Genomic DNA, 20211 nt, shown 5'->3' on the forward strand with positions numbered 1-20211 from the left:
TCTTTGTCTTGTCTCTTCCTCTCTGTATATCTGACTTTGCAATTATAATAAACAAATCCTATTAGAGAGAGAGAACAGCAAACCCTCAGCTAAACTAATTACAAACTAGCTGAATTGTAACAGTCAAAATTGGAAAAAGAGATCCTAACTGTGGGACACAAAAGAAACACAAAGGATTATGTGGAAAACTTAAGAGTAACTGCATACCAACAAATCAGTTAATACAGATGAAAGACAACTTTCTAGTAAACTACATACCACAATGAGTCAAACAGCCATCCTGAATGCCAGCATCCCATTGGGTATTGGTTCATGTACCCACTGATCCCCTTCCAAGGCTTGGGAAAAGGAGATGACACAAGCGCCTGCCGTCCATACAGGAGGTCTATAGAAGCTTCCGTCTCCTGGCTTTGGTCCGGCTAAATCCCAGCCATTGGGGTCATCTGGGAAGCAAACACGCAGATGCAAGATACCTCTGCAACCCTGACTCTCAAAAAATTCAATGAACCTTTAAAGTGTGTGTGTGTGGTGGGGGGGACTTCCCACAACAAAAAGTCCAAGACGATGGCTACTCTGGTGAAAACTATATTCAAACTAAATGTCTAAAATTAATACTACTCCTTCTAAAGCTCTCCAAAGAACAAAAGAGGAACAAATATTTCCAACTCAACGAAGTATCTTAAGAAATCACAAGAAAATTACAAATATACTTCATGAAATAATTCACACAAAAAACCCCCTCAACTTTCTTCCCCTGAAGATATACCACGTTGATTCTTCAGTCCTCCTATCCCAATCTAAAGCACTTATTCTTCGGACCTGCCTCTTCATCACTACCATCCTAAACTGTTTCCTACTGGATCTTACTTCACAGACTCCTCATTCTGTTTCACTCCATCACTTGGACAGACCCTTTCAGTAGCTTCCTAAGTTACACTGTAAGTAAACCTCCCATTTCTTAATGCTGGTCAACTCCCAACTTGAAAACTTGGTAGATAATAAAATGAAGAGTTTGGAATAACTTTCTTCCAGATTTCAATCTATTAGTCCATCAGAGTACTTTACATAACTTCCAATTCCTAATCCCTTTTATATGCTCCACTTCTGAAAGTTTTTATTTCTGGTGTCCCAAATTTTGTCATCATTTACCTTGATATAGTTGTTTTCAAAAATCACTATTCTGGGCACTAAGGAAGCTCTTTCATTGTGGACATTTTACTTAACTGAAAGTAGACAGTTAGAAGACACAGAGGCCGATTCACTCCCCAGTGGCCCACAATGGCTGGGGCTGGGCTAAACCTGAGGCCAAAAGCCGTGGACTCAATCCAGGTCTCGCAAGTGGGTGAAGAGCCCATTTCTTGAGGCATCACCATCAGAGGTCTGCATTAGCAGGAAGCAAGAGTCCGGAGATAACCTAGGAAGGAAACCAACATCTTCCAACTTGGGATGCAGGCAGTTTAAGCACTCGGCTAGATGAGCACCTACTCTCTGTTCTTCAATTATTCTTAATATTCTATCCATTTTAAAATTATTTTTCATGTATGATCTTCGAGGTCTCCTATTTTCTCCTTTGATTCATCTCTGTAGTTTTATTTTACTTTGTGGGAGATACTTTATTTTCCAATCTTAAGAATTTAATTCCCAACTTTATCGTTTTCTAAATTTTCAATTTAATATTTCATATTCTAAATTTCTAAGAACTGTTCTGTGTTTTCTAAGCATTGCTGGTTTTACGGCCTCCTTTGTTTAGAAAATCCGCCATCAAATTAAAGCCGAGGACAAGATGACATCACTGCTGAAACCTACCAAATGCTTAATGAAGTAATCCTTCTTAAATTTTTCCGACAAAAAAAAGAAGGAACTCTTCCAGACTGATTCTATGGAATTAGCATTACACTTTAAAACCAAAACCAGACAAGGATTCAATAAAAATTGAAAGCTAATATGCTTGAGGAATACAGAGGCAAAATCCTCAATAGTCCCCCCCAAAAAATCTAATTTAAAAATTCCCGTAGACATTTCTCAAATGAAGACAAACTGTCAACAAGAACAGAGAAAACCATTCAGCATCACTACTCCTCAAGGAAAGGCCGACCTAAAGCACCAGGAGCCATCATCTCACCCAGCTGGACTGCTGTCAGAAAGCAAAAGGCAACAAGTGTTGGCAAGGACATGAAGGGAACATGTGCAGTGTTGATGGAAACATAAGCTAGCAGAGCTATTGTGGAAAACAAAAAATCAAAGCAGAGCTATCATGTGATCCAGCAGTTCCACTCCTGGGTACAAACACAAAGGAAATGAAGCCCACCTCTCAAAGAGACGTCTGTACTCCCATGTTACCAAGCACTATTCACAACAGCAAAGAAATGGAAACAACCTGTATGTCTATCCAATGATGAATAAAGAAAATCTGATACACATACACACTGGACTGAGACTGACAAAAAAGATGAAATCTTGTCAATTGTAACATGGATGGAACTAAACGTAAGTGAAGCACAGAAAGACAAGCTCCATGATCTCACGCATTTGTGCAGTCTAAAGTAACAGGTCATCTCAAAAGAAGTTAAACACACAAGTTCATGGATGCAATCCAGGTTCCTCATGTGAGCAGCAGGGACACCAACATCTGAGCTGTCACCTGCTGCTTCCAAGCTGCAATGGCAAGAACCTGGAATCAGGAGCTGCAGCAGGAAACCCAGCCCAGACTCTCAGATACTCTGACCCAAGCCGATGGTTTCCTACATGCAAAGCAAATGCCCACCTCTTTAATCTTCTCATTAATACTTGCACCATTTTAATGAGCATGTTATGAATATTTCAATACATATATACATGTACAGGAAATTACTTTTCTGTTTTTAGCCTAGTAGCTTCTCCCGCATGGGAGACCCAGAGGAGGTTCCAGGTTCCCGGCTTCAGATCGGCGCAACACCGGTCGCTGCAGTCACTTGGGGAGTGAATCATCGGATGGAAGATCTTCCTCTCTGTCTCTCCTCTCTGTATATCTGACTTTGTAATAAAAAATACATAAATCTTTAAAAATAAATTCTCGGAACAAGAGTATATTCAATAAACTTTCTGCAAATTTCAAAAGGCAATACTTATTTATGTAAATAATTATCATTAACCTCAAAAGTATTCATAATTGGGCCCGGCAGCGTGGTCTAGCGGCTAAAGTCCTCGCCTTGAAAGCCCCGGGATCCCATATGGGCGCCGGTTCTAATCCCGGCAGCTCCACTTCCCATCCAGCTCCCTGCTTGTGGCCTGGGAAAGCAGGAGAGGACGGCCCAAAGCTTTGGGACCCTGCACCCGCGTGGGAGACCTGGAAGAGGTTCCTGGTCCCGGCATCGGTCTGGCGCGTACCGGCCCGTTGCGGCTCACTTGGGGAGTGAAACATCGGATGGAAGATCTTCCTCTCTGTCTCTCCTCCTCTCTGTATATCCGGCTTTTCAGTAATAATAAAATCTTTAAAAAAAAAAAGTATTCATAATTAAATGTTAATGAGAAAATCTTTTCATGCCTATTTCTGTACAGTTTACAAAAAATTATTCATTCTTCAAAACTAGGTATATATTTTGGAATGCAGAGAAATATTTTGATAATTATACACATTTTATTTTATTATAAGTAACACACCAAAGGCTTCCATTACTCAATGCCAAGGAATAATAATGCTGCAACTATTAACTCCATTTGGAAAAAAATCCTGAAGAAAGCACTACAAGTAAAAATCATTAGCAACAATTATGTTTCATTTCAGTACTCAGTTAACAGTCTCCTTTGAGTTTTTATTCAAACTTTTATACAACTGTCCACAGGTGTTCACAACTCCTTCTATTTGAAAGATGCATACTGAGCCGTAGATAGAAGTCCATCAATTTATTACCACCTCTATATCCACTATAGATATAGATAGATAGATCTTATCAAGCAACCTGAACCCTCAAAGCTAACTTTCATAAGACCCTGAAGTTTCTATTAGAGAGGCTCCAAAAAACATCTATACAAGGAGGCAATGGAAGGCCTCCTCCACCTACTTATTGGCTATATGCCTGGAGAATACTGTAATGACAGCCAGATACTATGTTATCATTGGTGACAGTTCAAATCTCTACGTTGTAACAAATTTCCAAGGCATAAAGTTAACCTCCAAAAGGTCATTAGTGCAAAGAAGCACTCTGATATGAGCATAAATCATGCTGGAAAAAAAAACAAAAGGGCCATGGTACCAACCATCATTTGCCTCCAAATGGCAAACAAGGACAGAAATGGAGGAAACATTCAAACGTCAACTCCAAGTACCCTCAGAAAGGAGGACAAGCTCTTCAACAAAACTCATTTCTGCTGACACAGATCAGAATGGTGATTCTGTGAGGGAGAAGAGGGAACACAAAAACTTTTCATTGTAGAAAATGTCTTCCCTCTAACAGTGACCTGGGTAGAAGTTACTGGGGTCTATTTATAATACAAAAGAAACCACAGAGTTATGCTCAAAAGATTATGCACTTTAATATTTAAAAACAAGTCACCAATAACAGCCAAACCTATAAACTTTTTCACAATTCTCATCCACTTCATTCAATCTCCAGCATATTGCTAATCTCAGAACACCAATATTCCCAAACTTGAAGTCTTTCCTCCTCTGAAGATCTGAGACTTTATTTAGTACATTTCTTCTATCATCTTTCTTATTTTAGGTCATACAGTAATTCAACCATCAAGTGTTCATTAATGAGGTACCTTCCAATATACAATCCACCCACCTAAGAAACCAAATTTCCTAAACTGGACTGAAGCTACTCCAATATCTGGTTTCAAATTATATCTCCGGGCCCGGCGGCATGGTCTAGCGGCTAAAGTCCTCGCCTTGAATGTGCGGGGATCCCATATGGGCGCCGGCTCTAATCCCGGCAGCTCCACTTCCCATCCATCTCCCTACTTGTAGCCTGGAAAGGCAGTCAAGGACAGCCCAAAGTCTTGGGATCCTGCAACAGCGAGGGAGACTTGGAGGAGGTTCCTGGCTCCTGGCTTCGGTTCAGCGCAGCACCAGCCGTTGCAGTCACTTGGGGAGTGAATCATCGGACGGAAGATCTTCCTCTCTGTCTCTCCTAATCTATGTATATCTGACTTTCCAGATATATATATATATCTTCAAAAAATTTGTATCTCCCTTTCTGATTGTTTTTATTTGAAAAAGAAAGAGGGACAGACAGAGGAAAGGAGAGGGAGATCTATCTTCCACTTGCTAGTTCACTCCCCAAGTGTCCCGAGTGGCTGGGGATGAGAATGCCAACGCTTGGGAATTCATCTGGGACTCCCCCTTTAGTGTCAAGGAACCGAAGAGGCAGGCCATCTTTGACAGGCTTCCTAGGCTCTTTAGCAGGGAGCTGAAGCAAAAGTGGAGAAGATGGAACTAGAACTGACCCTCTAAAATGCCCGCAATGAAGCACAGCAGCGTAAACTCCTGGGCTACAACACTTGCCCTGGTATCTCCTGTTTTAATTCCCATTTCTTATAGCAATATTCCCTTTTTGGCCATTCTCTAAGGATCAATTTTTACCTCATCCTTTCTCCACATCTCTGTAGAATCACATGTCGCTCCTGGGCACCTAAAGTCTATCCAGTTCAAACTGACAGGTAAGTTTGCAATACCACTGGACTTTGAAGATTTTAGTAAGAAAAAAAAATGCAAAATACTGCAATCATCTATACTATGGAATGACAGCATTTTGGAAATACTTAGTTAAGTGATATTTTGCTTCCTTTCCTAAAGTATGGCTATAAAGGTTTTGTTTTTTTTTAAAAAAAATTTATTTTTATCGGAAAGGCAGATATACAGAGGAGAGACAGAGAGGAAGGTCTTCTGTCCAATGGTTCACTCCCCAAGTGACCACAATGGTTGGAGCTGAGCCAATCCAAAGCCAGAAGCCTCTTCTGGGTCTCTCACGTGGGTGCAGGGTCCCAAGGCTCTGGGCCGTCCTCGACTGCTTTCCCAGGCCACAAGCAGGGAGCTGGATGGGAAGCGGGGCTGCTGGGATTAGAACCTGCGCCCATATGGGATCTCGGGTGTATAAGACGAGGACTTTAACCACCAGGCTATGGTGCCAGGCCTGGCTATAATGTATTCATTGGAGACAGACATTATGGCATGAGGGATTCAACTGTCACCTGCAGTGCAGACATTCCACATGCAAACCCCCAGTGCAAGACTTGCCACTGCTCCACTTCCTCCTAATGTGTCTGAAAAGGGAGCAGAGGAGAGCCCAAGCACTTAGGCCCCTGCACCCCAAGAGGCTCAGGGTTCCTGGCTCCTTCTGCCTGGCCCAGCTCAGGCCATTACAGCCCTGAGGAGAGTAAACCAGCATATGGAAGACTTCTCTCACTGCCTGTCTCTCTAGCTCAGTCTTTCAAACAAGAGTTATATAATTTTAAAGTTTTAATTGCATCTACAGCTTAACATATTTATTTGGTCAGTGTTGACCTACACAATCTGTTACAAACTATACTTCCTCTGACCATTTTTAAAAATAAAAGTTATGTACATCTATAGTATACATATACTGTAAAACAATTAAGTCAAACCAATTAGCAAACAGTCTCACTTTTTTGTAACAAGAACATCTAAAATACATTCTTAGAAATACATAGTGCTAAATGGCCACTGTGTCTCACAAATTATCTTTTAACGCATGTCATCCTGGGCACTGGCACTGTGGAGCACATTTAGCTGATGCCTGAGTGTCGACAACCCATACAGGCGCAGCTTTGTGTCCCTGCTGCTCCACGTCCATAAAGCTCTCTGCTGAGGAAAGGAAGCAGAAGATGGCCCAATGCTCTGGGCCCCTGCCACTCACATGGAAACATACTGCCGGCTTTGGCCTCAGTGAGTGTTGGGTGTGAACCAGGGAACAGAAGATCAATGTAACTTTCAAGTAAACAAGCATGTTTTAAAAATGTGTCATCCTCCCAATGAGTTCAATATTAAGATATTTTTTCATAAATTAAATATTATAGTAAGAATTAATGATAGTAACTAAATGGGATGTTAAGTGTCCACATAATTTTGCTGCTTTTTCCAAAGTGTGAAAATGTTAGTTACTTTAAGAAGGGTATACATTTTATTCGTATGTAATCTGAAGTTAAATGTCCCAACAGAAAGGAGACAGCATGATTAAACCCATAACCATCCTAATCCCACAGACTATCAATTCTAATTAAACTTGCTTTTTTCACTTTATACACTCAGTAATAAAGAATAAAGCAGCTTCCATTTTGGCCAGCATCACTGTACCAATACACAACAGCCAAGACAAAGAGTCTTTATATGGTATGAATAGACAATATGGGTAATAAAACATCTCTTGAAAATGGGTAGGCAGGAAAACAGTTATAATGTTAGGTTTAAAAATCCAGAGATAAATCTGAGAAATAAAACAAGGAAGTAAAAAATATGGACACACAGAGAGAAGATAGGAAGGCAAAACAAAGTCTCTATCTCCAACCTCCTGGTTGCTTCACTAGTCACTACCTGTGACACTGGAGGCTGTTTCTTCACATGTAAAATGAAATTACACGTGTCACAGGGTTACTGTAAGGGGCAGAGAGCAGCTGTTTAACTGATCCCAGTGGCAGTTCCCTTCCCCTTAATATCAATGATCAAATAACAGTGATAAGATTCTGGTGACTTTCTCCTTTCTCCAAATTGCTGAAAATATTTCCTAAATATAAATGAAACTTCTGACACTTCATAATGATACCACTCCTTGCATGAACTTAAAAAATATTTCACTAACATTACTCTACAATGTGTTCAAACGCTTAAAATGGGGGCTGGCACTGTGGTGCACTGGGTCAAGTTCCTGCCTGTGATGCTGGCATCCCTCAGGGCACTGGTTCAAGTTCTGGCTGCTCCACTTGGGATGCAGCTCCCTGCTAATGGCCTGGGAAAAACAGCACAAGAGGGCCAAGGGCGTGGGCCCTTGCCATCCACATGGGAGTCCTGAACAAAAATACTGGATTCTACCTTCAGCATGACCCAGCCCTGGCCGTTGCAGTCATCTGGGGAGTGAACCAGCAGATGAAAGATCTCTTTTTTGTGTGTTTCCCTCTCTGTCCAACTCTTTCAAATAAATAAATAATATGTTAAAAGTCCTTAAAATAGATGTTTCTGGTAGACTGAAGCAGGTGATAAAAAGAAAAAGAAACGGAAATGTTAACACTCTACGAGCACAGACACATACAAACTGTGGCGAGAAAGAGTGGAAGGAACAGTCTGGGGCAATGCCCTGAGTCACGACTATCTAAGGAAAAGATCACACGCCCCTCTTCAACCACTCCTCACCCTCCTCTACGGCTTGCATGTGTGCTAACACAAATGTATCTAGCCTCTACCCCCATCCCTCTCATTAAGGTCACCAGCACCATCAAACACTTAATGAAATCAGGATGAAACAAAGAAAACCACAATTGGTCTCCGAAGGGCTGCACCAACTCATCGCTGCCCATGAGAGGGAATGCATTTCTAAACCTAACCTGATAATCGGTTTTGCTGCTACAGCTGCACATTATGATGTCCAATTCTCACTTTCTTCATAATACTGTCTTCATGGATATGGCTGACAAAGGGATATTAGTGGAATATACAGTTCTAAATTAGAGGGAAATTTCAGGTTAATCCAAAGAGTTCTTGAACAATGGTAATAGTATTGTTATTCTGTGTGCCAGAAAGCTAAAGTCTTTACATGAATTATGCAATATAACCTTATACCTCTATGAAGATGGTATTAATATAATCTATTTGCCTAGTGATCACACAGCTAAAGTTGAACTCTTCTAGTGTTACCTCAGGTTTATACTTTTAAACAACATCCCATCTTGCTTCTTTACACATGCATAATTACAACGCAACTGTGATTCTATGTGTGTGTACGTAAGTATGCGTGTATTTCAAAAATTTTTACACTAAGGTGAACTTCTTGATAACTACATTTTCCACATTTTTTTTCAAGTTTTCTGAAAAACATTGTGCACGTGTATGTAAAATAGTGAGTCAGTGGTAACCAAAAGCTAATTAATTTCAACTTTGGCACAGATTTTATTCATTGTCAAACACCAGCCAAAAGAAAGGTGTGAATCTCTGTCATCAAAAACAATGAGGTGAAGCACTCGTTATATTTAACATCTTCCTCAAGAAGCTGATGACAAAGATTTGTATTAGGTGTGCAAGTAAATAACACACACCATGGACAGAAGGATTAAAAGATAATCACTTTTAAATATTAGGTTGATAATAATTGATAGAATACAGGTGAATTGTAAAGTACCTTAATCCCAACACATCATTAGCATTTTTAATTTTAATCAACTGGTTGACTCACAATATACAAATATTTGTTATAGAGACAATCTTTAAATCAACTAAATATACACAAAAAGGAGCTTAAAAAATAAAGTCTGTTTCTGTCTAATCAACTTCAATGCTATCACAATCTCAAGGAGTAAACTTCCAAGAATCCAAAACAGAGTAGGAAGGCTACAGTTCACAGACAGCAGGAGGCGGCAGGGGGAGTGGAAAGGAAATCTCTTCAAAACATCTAACCTCAATTCAGTCTCACTTCCCTCTCCCCAACCCATGCCAGAAAAGCATGTATACTGCTGTTCCTTCTGCCCTAGCAGGACCCTCCTCCTTTTGAAAGTCTGTGTTTCTCCTCCTAAAAAGTTATCTTACAGAACTCTGCTTTTTTTGTTAATACCTCTCAACTGCTAAAGAATTTTTTTCAAATTTAAAGGTAGAGAAACATACTATCTCCATTCATCACACAAGAGCCCTCAGTTAAGTCCAGGAGGAATACTAACTCCACAGTTAGTCAGGCAAACAACGCAGAACAAAGACTAGAGCAACCAAGGCATCACAGATAGAAATCTTCACGAAGACGCTCTCTAGGTTTCATGTCAGCCCTAATTGTTTCTTTTGGAGGAGGAAAAGGAGAAATACTTCAGCCAACCAGCAGAGTGAGCTAGTATCAGGTTCAGCTCCATTAACTCCCAAATCCCTCAATGGCTTCCCAAATCCCTGTAAATGGCTTCCAGTATCGAACAAAACTGATTTCAAAACATCACTTCTAGGACTGTTTTAGTCAATGTGACATGTCATATTTTTATCAGCATTCACAGATTCTCATCTTTTATGGTAGAGAAATTAATAAGAGAAAAACACCAAATCATTTTAATCCAATGTATCTCAATGTCCACTCTTTTGTAAGACTCACTGGAACAAAATCTGCTTAACTTCAAAAAAAGGATTGCTAAAACTAGTGTTCTACAAGATTACAGTTGATAATTCAACACGCCAATTTCAACATTTCCTGCAAACTAAATATCAGACTGAGGAGCAGTCCTGAGAAAAACATTCCAATAGTAAGGTTCACTCTTACCCTTCCAGTATCACAATATTCTTTAAAAGTCTAAATAAGTAATTAAATCTAAACACTGACAACATCCTGGGGAATAAAGGTGAACCTGAACTTTCTATAACTCGGAGATACCACCACCATCTTGTGGCTCTGCTTGAGGCTTCCCTTCCCCCTCCTGCTACTCATTAGTAACATCAAGACAGCCAAAACTCTCCTCCTTGCAACCTGAACGACCAATGAAACCTGGAAAATGCTTAGCTTCCTACAAAATGACACAGCTTCTCAAGTCTTACAAAATTCAACAACAAAAAAAGCATCCTTAAATGACTCATGAAAGCGTTAAAACCTACAACAATTTAGCCATTTCCACTAAATGTGACATCCAAAGAAGCTGAACATCCCTGAGGGATTCACTATTCATGACTGCACTACTTGCTCAATTTCTAAGACATCTTACACATCTGCCACTCAGGAGCACTGCATCTGTTTTAAAGGGCAGTGGCCTGAGTGGCATGCGCACTCATCTAACCAAAACATCCTGACAAAAAGGCAGGCACTTACTCGTACCACTGTTTCCACCATCTATCTACTTCTCATGTTATTTAACATGCCATCAAGGAAACTACTTCGAATTTTCCAAGGAGTTTATCCAGTGCCTGGGGGTTGTTTTTTAATTTTTAAAATTCTCAGCCAACACAACTTGCAGAAAAATCTCAAAGCTCAAAAACTAAATTGCTGTATTTTGTACTATCTGATTTTTGTTTCACCGGAAATCACTTTAAAAATCAGGTCACTGTACAGTGTAAAATAGTTATTTTAATTAACAAGTGCTCTCTGCAACACTCCTTTCATTTTTTAAACCAATATTGGTTGCAATATACAACAGTAATGAGGTAGAAGCTGAAACACATCTTCCATCATGCCATTAACAATCACTTCTCTTCCTGAAAATATTATAAAAGACAAGTAAGAGTAACTGCTTTCTGAGATCCTTTCCATTGCAAACTGATCAAGGAATAACACTTTGCTAGTATCAATATACCGGACACCAGAGAGGGCTCTATCAGGAGGTAGGAAAAAAAACTTAAAAGGGAACATTTCTACCAAAGAAGAAACAAGAAAAATTACTGTTTTAAGTAATGGTGAAAAGTTCAAATTTCAATTTGAAAAGAGACTTGACAAACTTAAGAGTGCTCTCAATGTATTTAAACACCCCTCCAAGTAATTTTGTTGCTAATAGCAAAAAAAAAAAGCTGTTTGAAATTGTTTGCTTCCCACTATTAGTTAATACCAACATAAAGTATTCTTGGTGAGCTGTAACTTTTAAATTGTTGGGAATTCAAAAACGTAAATCGTCATGATTTCACCAGTAAATCAGATATCATTGCATCAATACTAAGGCAAACCTTCACGCTTCACCAATTAAACTGATTCCTTTCCCAACCCACAACACTGCTGCCATCAAGTTCCTTGAATACTTACACATGGAACTGCAGATATAGAGACCTGGCTTCCTTTCTTTGCAGAACTTAAATTGCCCCCACCCCCCCACTTTTTTAATGTTTACTTAAACTTCTTAGGTCTCAACAAGAAGAAAACTACTGCAGGGAGGGACTGCAGGATTAAGGCAAATCTATCATCGAGATTCCACAGGCTTGGCCTAAGTCAGGACTGGCCCAAACAGATGGACGGTGTTTTCCTTATTCCCGTTGAAATTACCAACTTGCAAATAACACAGGACTTTCACCTCAAGCCTCTAATTGTGCGGAGCCCCGGGTTGAGTACAATGATCACACCAAAATCACAAGCCTAAACAGAAAAGTTTTACAGCCACTCTAAGTAAAAATCACTTAAACAGTTTAAGAAAACTTTTCCACCTATGTTGCTAACCCATGGATGGGTCCCAACACGAGAGTCTGCGGAAGTCTCCTGGTAAGCAACCTAAGTTTGCAAATACTGAGAAGGGTCGGGCACAACTCATCTGCAGGTTCACGGGAGAAGTGGAGCACACCTGCTCTTCTCCGGCAGGCATGAAGCAACCAGGGACACAAAGGCCAGGGAATCAAATCCGGAGAGGCAAAAAGCTTTATCTGGACACCCACCGAGCCCCTGGCACCCGACACTAGGAACGATTTACCTCTTGCAGTCACTTGCCCGGCACCTAGCGGCGTGAGATCTTGCAGAAGACTCGGGGGAGGGGAAGGGCTCTGCGGTCCAGTCCCAAACCATCGGGGAGGGGTGTACACAGTCAAACCCGAGCCGGCGCTTCCGACCAGGACCCAGCAGCCGGGAAGACAGGGACTGCTCACTGCTCTGGGACCGCCCCGTTACTCAGTACATCGCAATGGCGACCGCCAGGCTCCCCGAGCCGCCTGATCTCGGCCCCTTCCCCCTACCGCTCACTGGCTGCTCGGCTTCATGTGACTAAACAAAACCCCCAAGTCTAGTGCCCAACTCGGCCCCTTTGTGTCCGCTACCGGATCCTCCGACGCCGCGGCGGAAAAGCTTCCCGCAGCCCCCCGCCTCCCGCCGAGTCCCGCCCCGCGGCGGTGGCCGCCGCTCACCTCAGGCTCCGCGGCCCCCGCGGCCGCCGCCTCCCCGAACCCAGAGCCCGGGCTCCTTGTGTAGCACCAACTCCGCCTCCTCGGCCGCCGCCGCCATCTTAGCCTGTGCGGCAAAATGCGTCCTTTTGGATGGTTGGGACCCAGCCTAGGGCGTAGCTCTCCGGGCGCGAGGGCCGGAGGCCGGGTCCCCCCAAGTTCTTCCGCCACCCACAGTCTCGCCGCCGCCACAGCCCAGAGGCCCGAAACCCACTCCGGGCCCGGCTAACCCGACCAAATAACCCCTGAAACTCACAGTTTGGTGCCGTGTGCGTCAAACCGGGGCGACGTTGGGAGCGCGCGGCGTCCCCGCGTCACACGCTGCTCTGTACGCTACTCGGCTCCAACGGCCCCCCTCCGCTCCCCGCTTTTCGCCTCCGGCCCCGGTTCCCACGGCGCAGGCGCGCTGCTTTCCCGCCTCTGCCGGGCTGCGGGCCGCGGGGGTGGCCAGCGAGGAGCTGCTGGGCAGCTTGGCGCTGGTGGAGCGTCTGGGCCAGCTGGGCAAACGGGGGCAGCAGAAACAGAGCACCACTGTTCCCGGGTGCCAGAAACCAAACAAGGTCACCTCCCCCAGCGCTGACCTAATCGCTCCCAAGGAGGTTCCCGCCCCAAAGTAGGCACGCTCCAAATATGGTGGTGCCCAAACTCTGTGAGACCCAAACACAAGGCATGCCTAGGCCCTTTAAGGTGGAACAGGCCCGTGGCTGATTTCCATGGTCCCTAGCATGCCAAAATCCCTTGCCATTTCCTGCTCTTGAGGAAAACGATTACAGAACGCAACGTTTACCACGCACAGCTGTGGAGTAACAAGCAGAGAGGCTTTTAGGTTTAAGGAACCTGAAGGCCAGACAAAGGGTCAAGTAGGGCATCTCCATTCCCAGGCTAGCCTACTCTATAAAAGATGCCCTGGTTTGGTCCAGTGGACTCCTTAAGGATGCTTTCCCCTATACTTTTCCAAAAGTTCTGTAAGACTCACCTGGCTTGTGGGTTAACCCTTCAAAGAGTCAGTCTGTTCCCAGAAGGTTCTGGAACGCTGCCTTTTAACGAACGTTGCCTTTTAGCGAGCGTTCATCACAAGGTTCTGGCATAGAAACACCGATCAGGGATTTTCCCTTTGCTTTGAACTGAGTAGCTCACATGTTCAAGATGAGGCCAAGTCCTGCGAGTAATAAACTACTTGCCCTCTCTGAACTCCAGCTTTTTTTTTTTAAGATGTATTTTTTTATGTATGTATTTATTTATTGGAAAGGCAGAATACAGAGAGGAGGAGAGACAAAGAGGAAGATCTTCCATCCGATGTATCACTCCCCAAATGACCACTGCAACGGCTGGAACTGAGCCAGTCCAAAGCCAGGAACCAGGAACTCATCCAGGTATCCCACGCAGGTGCAGGGTCCCAAGACTTTGGACCGTCCTCCACTGCTTTCCCAGGCCACAAGAAGAGAGCTGGATGGGAAGTGGGGCTGCTGGGATTAGAACCCGTGCCCATATGGGACTTAGACCACTAGGCTATCTCACCGGGTCTGTGAACTTTAGTTTTCTCACTTAAAAATGGGGGTGGGGAGGGGAGCTTTTGCTAGTTGAACAACTTATACGCTGTGTTCCTCCAAACACTTGCTATGGGCATTCAGAGGAATATGCCATAATTGTGTCTTTCAGATAAATAAATATCTACAAGCAGATAGAACCACCAAGAACTTAGCTGTAACCAGGAACTTGTCTCACTTAATGAGGCATCCACTGATACTAGAACTTGACAATTGAGCTATATACTACCATAAAAGCAGTAGAGGCAAAAGTAATAGCATACTTTGAAAAAAATGAGAGGAGGAGAGAGAAGTTCCCAGCAACTGGTTCAAATGCCCAAGCTTGGGGGGAGGGTGTTGGGGGAGCAGCACTGAGAGTCCACCAAAGTCAACAGCCAAAAACTAACTCCAAGATCTCCCAGAGTGGCAGGAAGCCAATCCCGCAAGCCAGCCTCTCTGCTTCCTGGCTTCTGCTCTAGCAGGAAGCTGATATTAGGAGTTGTAACCAGGCAGATGAACACAGGCACTCTAACCTGAGATGCAGGTGTCTTAGAGCTAGGCTAAATGCCTTCCTCAGTAGTAGCAATTCTGAACGTAGAACTAGGCTGAGTCAATGAAACTTCTTATAAGCAAAATAGATCTCAGAAACTCCCTACAAGTGGGAGAAAATATAAGAACAGAAACCTAGAATAAAGTGATGCAATATGAAAAAAAATGTAGTCACTTGGAAAAGCTCGAGGATAAATATATAATCCAATGCCAGTGCTTGAGGACATTAAGAAAAAATTGCTATTCAGAATGAAAAACCAAAATGTAGAAGATAGTTTAATCCTAGCAGCACATCTATTCATTGAGTAAAATGATGCTCAATAAAATCCTGCTATAATGAATACATCTGGTGAAAAATCTTCTTAGAAGGAAGCAAAGAGCAAAGGAAGAATAAAGCAGGAGTGGAGAGGAAGGAAAAGCAAGACCAGGTTGAAATCTGACACTATCAGCGCAGCTTAATAAATCATTATTCTAGTGAATAAAATAACACAATAAAAGAAAGTAAGCAGTGGCCTCAAATGACTTACTCAAAAAGAAAATTCAATTCGCTGTCAGATAAAAATAGATAATTATCTTCATTCCAACACTTCTGAATTCCAGGCATTAAAAAAAAGATGAAATATTGATTACTCTCATGGGAATAAAGTCAAAACAAGTATTGGATTTTGCTTGAGATTTCACTAGTTCTGGATCCACTTCTGAGTGTCAAACTGAAAAGCAAGGCACTCTTACACAACTGCAAATAGTTCAGCGTGTTTGTTCACTGGATTAGGATTAGATGGAGGGTTGTTTGGCGTAAACAGGTGAAGAAGTAAAAAGAAAACAAGGTTGTATTTGTTTGTCCTCCACTGACCTCAGTGCATACCTTACATAGAACAGATACACAGTAAATTATCTTCAGTTCAGTCAAGTCACTGATTGCTAGCTCTGTGCAAGGCACTGTACTGCACACTGTTGGAAGACAGTTAACGCAGTTCCCTGTAGATTGTTACGATGTTAAATAAATGAGGAGTTTTTAGAGTTCAATGAAAGAAGTAGATCAAAAGATACAGTCAACATTCAATCTATCAGAGAATGGGGAAGATGAAGAAATAAATATTTTAAAACCATAGTTAGAAAAAAATTGCATAAAATTGGTACAAAATAAGTTTGACATGCACATAGCTAATGAAAATGATAGCTAATTAGCAACATGTTTACTAACCTATTCATCTGTATATCATAAGTCAGTAAAACTGTGAGAGTATATGGAGCTTCTTACAGGACACAGTTAGGTAGAAAAAACTGTTGTCCACAAAACTTTAGATTAAAACACTTAAATAACAAGTAGAAATGGCGAAGTCCAAGAAATTAAGGTATGAAAGACAGAGGAATAAGAGGAGATTCAGGTAAGGGCATACATAGCATACAACAAGACGAGGTAGTATTGATAGTAGCTTACAGATGTAATGCATGGCCCCACATCTCAGGGAGCTGCATATTTTATTCATGTCATACTCCATTTCAGTCACTTAAGAAGGGTGGGAAGGCCTTGAAGCATGTATTCAGGGACTTATAGTCCTTCCACTATTTGTTAAACACACACACACACACACACACACACACACAACCTCTTTTCCACTACTCGGCACTCTAGTCATGTGACCTGTTTAATTACAGAGTGAGTCTGGGAAATGTAGTTTACTGAATGCCCTGGAGGAAAAGGAAATGAGACTGGTAAGCAAAACTGGCTCTCTGCGTGCCCTAAATAAATGTAGCAGAGAGGCTGTAAAAGACAAGGGTTGTCCACTGAGTGTATAAGATTCGTGACAACCTTGTAAAAGCAATGTCAGTGGTGTGGCTCATCCCAGTGCAGTGGATTCAGGAGTGAATGAAAACAAAAGAAATAGCAACTGAGCCTGATCAACCATGGGCAAGTGACTGGATTCACAAGGCTACAAGACAAAAATGAAACTAAAGGTAAATGCCACTATCCAAGGATTCTTAGCCATCGTCCAGTTGGCCTTCATCTAATAGGTTCCCACCCTCGTCGGGTCTTCATCAACTTTCACAAACATTAAAATTGAGAACTACCTTTATCTGGTGAATGATTCCACATGTTCTGCAATATTGGGTGGATATCCAACCAAGAAAAAGGAAAATCTTTATTGCCAGCCATCCCATGTGCTCTAGGAAACAAAAAGAATGTAAAATACTATGGAATTGTAGTGTGCCTGTCACAGTGACCTAGCAGCTAAAGTCCTCGCCTTGAATGCAACGGGATCCTATATGGACACCAGTTCTAATCCCAGCAACTCACTTCCCATCCAGCTCCCTGCTTGTGGCCTGGGAAGGCAGCAAAGGATGGCCCAAAGCCTTGGGACCTTGTACCCATGAGGGGGACCTGGAGGAGCCAAGCTCCTGGCTTCAGATCGGCTCAGCTCTGACAGTTGCAGCCACTTGGGGAGTGAATCATCGCATGGAAGATCTTCCTCTCTGTCTATCCTCTCTGTATATCTAACTTTGCAATAAAAGTAAATAAATCTTTTTAAAAAAGAAACTGTATTAAAATGTATGCATTGATTTTCATTGTAATAAAAATAGAGATAATATACAGACGTATTCTGTGAAATACATGGCAGTAAATAGGAATTAGACTTAATAATCGCTTTGTAAACTAAATATCTTCAAATAGAATATTAAATCTATTGATACTATCTACTTGTTTTTTAAATATGCTATAAGATGAAAACAATGATAGTTTCAACCTTTAAAATATAGAACTAGGCAGGTGTTTGACATTGCATTTAAGTCACTGCTCAGGACACCCTTATCTCAGATTGGAGTGTCTGGGTTTGAGTTTTGTTACCCTGCTTCCAATCCAGCTTCCTGCTAATGTACATTCTTGGGAGGCAGCAAGTGTTAACTCAAGTGCTTAAATCATGGCCACGATATGGGAAATCTAGATAGAGTTCAAACTTCTGGCTTTGGCCTAGCCCAGTCCTGGCCGTTGTGGACATCTGGAAAGTCAATTAATCGATGGAAGAGGATTCTCTGTATATTTGTCTCTTGGCCCTTTAAACAAGATTCAGATGAGTACATAGTAGACTTAGGAAATGTATGTTTAAATATAAATGATAATATGCCTAGATTATCCTTATTTTTTTTCTTATCCTACCAGGCCTGGTGTAATGACTAAGTGGCTAAATCTTCACCTTGCAAGTACCAGGATCCCACACAGTTGCTAGTTCATGTCCTGGCTGCTCCATTTCCTATCCAACTCCTTGCTTGTAGCCTGGGAAAGCAGTAGCAGATGGTCCAAAGCCTTGAGCCTCTGCCCCCCTGTGGGAAACCTGGAAGAAGCTACTGGCTCCTGACTTCAGGTCAATTCAGCTTTGGCCAATGTAGCCATTTGGGGAGTGAATCAGCAGATGGAAGATCTTTCTCTCATTCTCTCTGTAAATCTAATCTGCCTTTCCAATAAAAACAAATCTTCTTAAATTTCTCCTACAAACTGTCTGCTACATTTTTTATTAATTTCCATTGTCTATCTTCAGTATAGAATGATGGTGGATGGGCCCAGCACAGTAGCCTAGTGGCCAAAGTCCTCATCTTGCAGGCACCAGGATCCCATTTAGGTGCCAATTCATATCCTGGCTGCCCTCTGCATGTGGCCTAGGAAAGTATTAGAGGATGACCCAAAGCCTTGGCACCCTGCTGTTGTGTGGGAGAACCGAAAGAAGTTCCTGGCTTCAGATCGGCTCAGCTCTGGTCATTGTGGCCACTTGGGGAGTGAACCAGTAGACGGAAGATCTTCCTCTGTCTCTCCTATTCTCATAAATCGGACTTCCCAGTAAAAATAAATGAAATCTTTAAAAAAAAAAAAGAATGATGGTGGACTCCATACAGCCAATGAACTGAATCTTGCCCTCAAATCACAAAAATGCACTAGAAATACAAATCCTTTCTCTCTTAAAATTCAGTGTGTAAAATATTCTAGGCACTGGGTTGGGCTTCTTGGAGGTTTTGAAGATATGTAAAACATGCTCAGCTTTCACTCAAATACCTTATGGTGAAACAGCTCAAAAGTCATGTCTAAAGTGCCATTTGTTTGTTTAACATTAAGAAGAAAATGGTCAACTTGTTGTTCACTCCGTGCCCCATGTGGTGATTAGTGACATGGGATCATTTCACTGCCAGCTGGGCTCTAAATTTGCCAGATTGACAATCAGTTGAAGCAGAGCTGATCAAGTTCAGAGAAATGAAATATATAAGAGGTTAATGGATTTAATGGATAAATCCTATACTAATACAGTATTAATTTCTGTAGAAGCCTTGACTGCCAAATATCATGAAATACTCAGGCAGATCGGCCAGTGTGTTTCCTCCTGGTAGGAAATGGTGTCAGGAACACAAAAGTACTCACTTGGTGAGCATAGAATTAAAATGAATATGATTGGAATCGGTGGTGTCATGTAACTTTTGTTTTTTAAAGATGTATTTACTTATTTAAAAGATAGAATTACAGAGAGAAGAAGAAACAGGGAAGGATTTCCATTCACTGTTTTATTTCCCAAATGGCCAGTCTGGGCCAGGCCAAGAGCCAGGAGCTTGTTTCAGGTCCACCATGTTAGTGGCAAGGGTCCAGATATTTATGCCATCTTCCACTGCTTTCTCAGGTGTTAGCTGATCTCACAGCAATGGACTTGGTGCACGGAGCCTATAATAACACACGTGGACTCTGACTGGTGGTTGAAAGCTGAAGTTTATTAGTGGCATCAGACTTTATAGACCCAGTGTCATATGGAATAAGGGAAGAGGTATTGAGCTTATCAATAGAACCCATCAATTATTTCTATACTCTTGCTTAGAACTTTTTATTTTATATATTCTACCAAGTGTTCTCATTCAAATGCTGTCCACTCAGCTGTTTTCATACAAATGATATCCATTTAGTTATATGAATGGTACACACTCAGTTGTTCTCATACAGACGATGTCCAACCAGTTATATAAAAGGTATCCATTCGGTTGTTCTCATACAAAGGATATCCAATCAGTCACATAAATGGCATCCATCCAGTTAGTTATTCTCACACAAGTGTTATCCAATCAATTGTAATCCTGTGCTTGCTGACCTTC

At 41.9% G+C, this 20211-nt stretch overlaps 1 protein-coding gene across 8 annotated transcripts in view; it reads right to left on the reverse strand.

Annotated features, from left to right (window-relative positions):
- ZNF644 (zinc finger protein 644) overlaps positions 1-13672 on the reverse strand; it is an 81233-nt gene extending 67561 nt beyond the window's left edge. For 2 of the 8 annotated variants that reach the window (XM_058659126.1, XM_058659075.1), the window contains exon 1: positions 12980-13265. The gene's annotated coding sequence lies outside the window, so the exon portion shown is untranslated. The other 6 variants (XM_058659069.1, XM_004582059.3, XM_058659120.1 and 3 more) reach the window with 6 other exon arrangements.
- Between the last annotated feature and the right edge of the window lie 6539 nt (positions 13673-20211).

This window comes from Ochotona princeps, chromosome 2 (genome assembly GCF_030435755.1).
Source record: "Ochotona princeps isolate mOchPri1 chromosome 2, mOchPri1.hap1, whole genome shotgun sequence".
Classification (NCBI taxonomy): Eukaryota; Metazoa; Chordata; class Mammalia; order Lagomorpha; family Ochotonidae; genus Ochotona; species Ochotona princeps.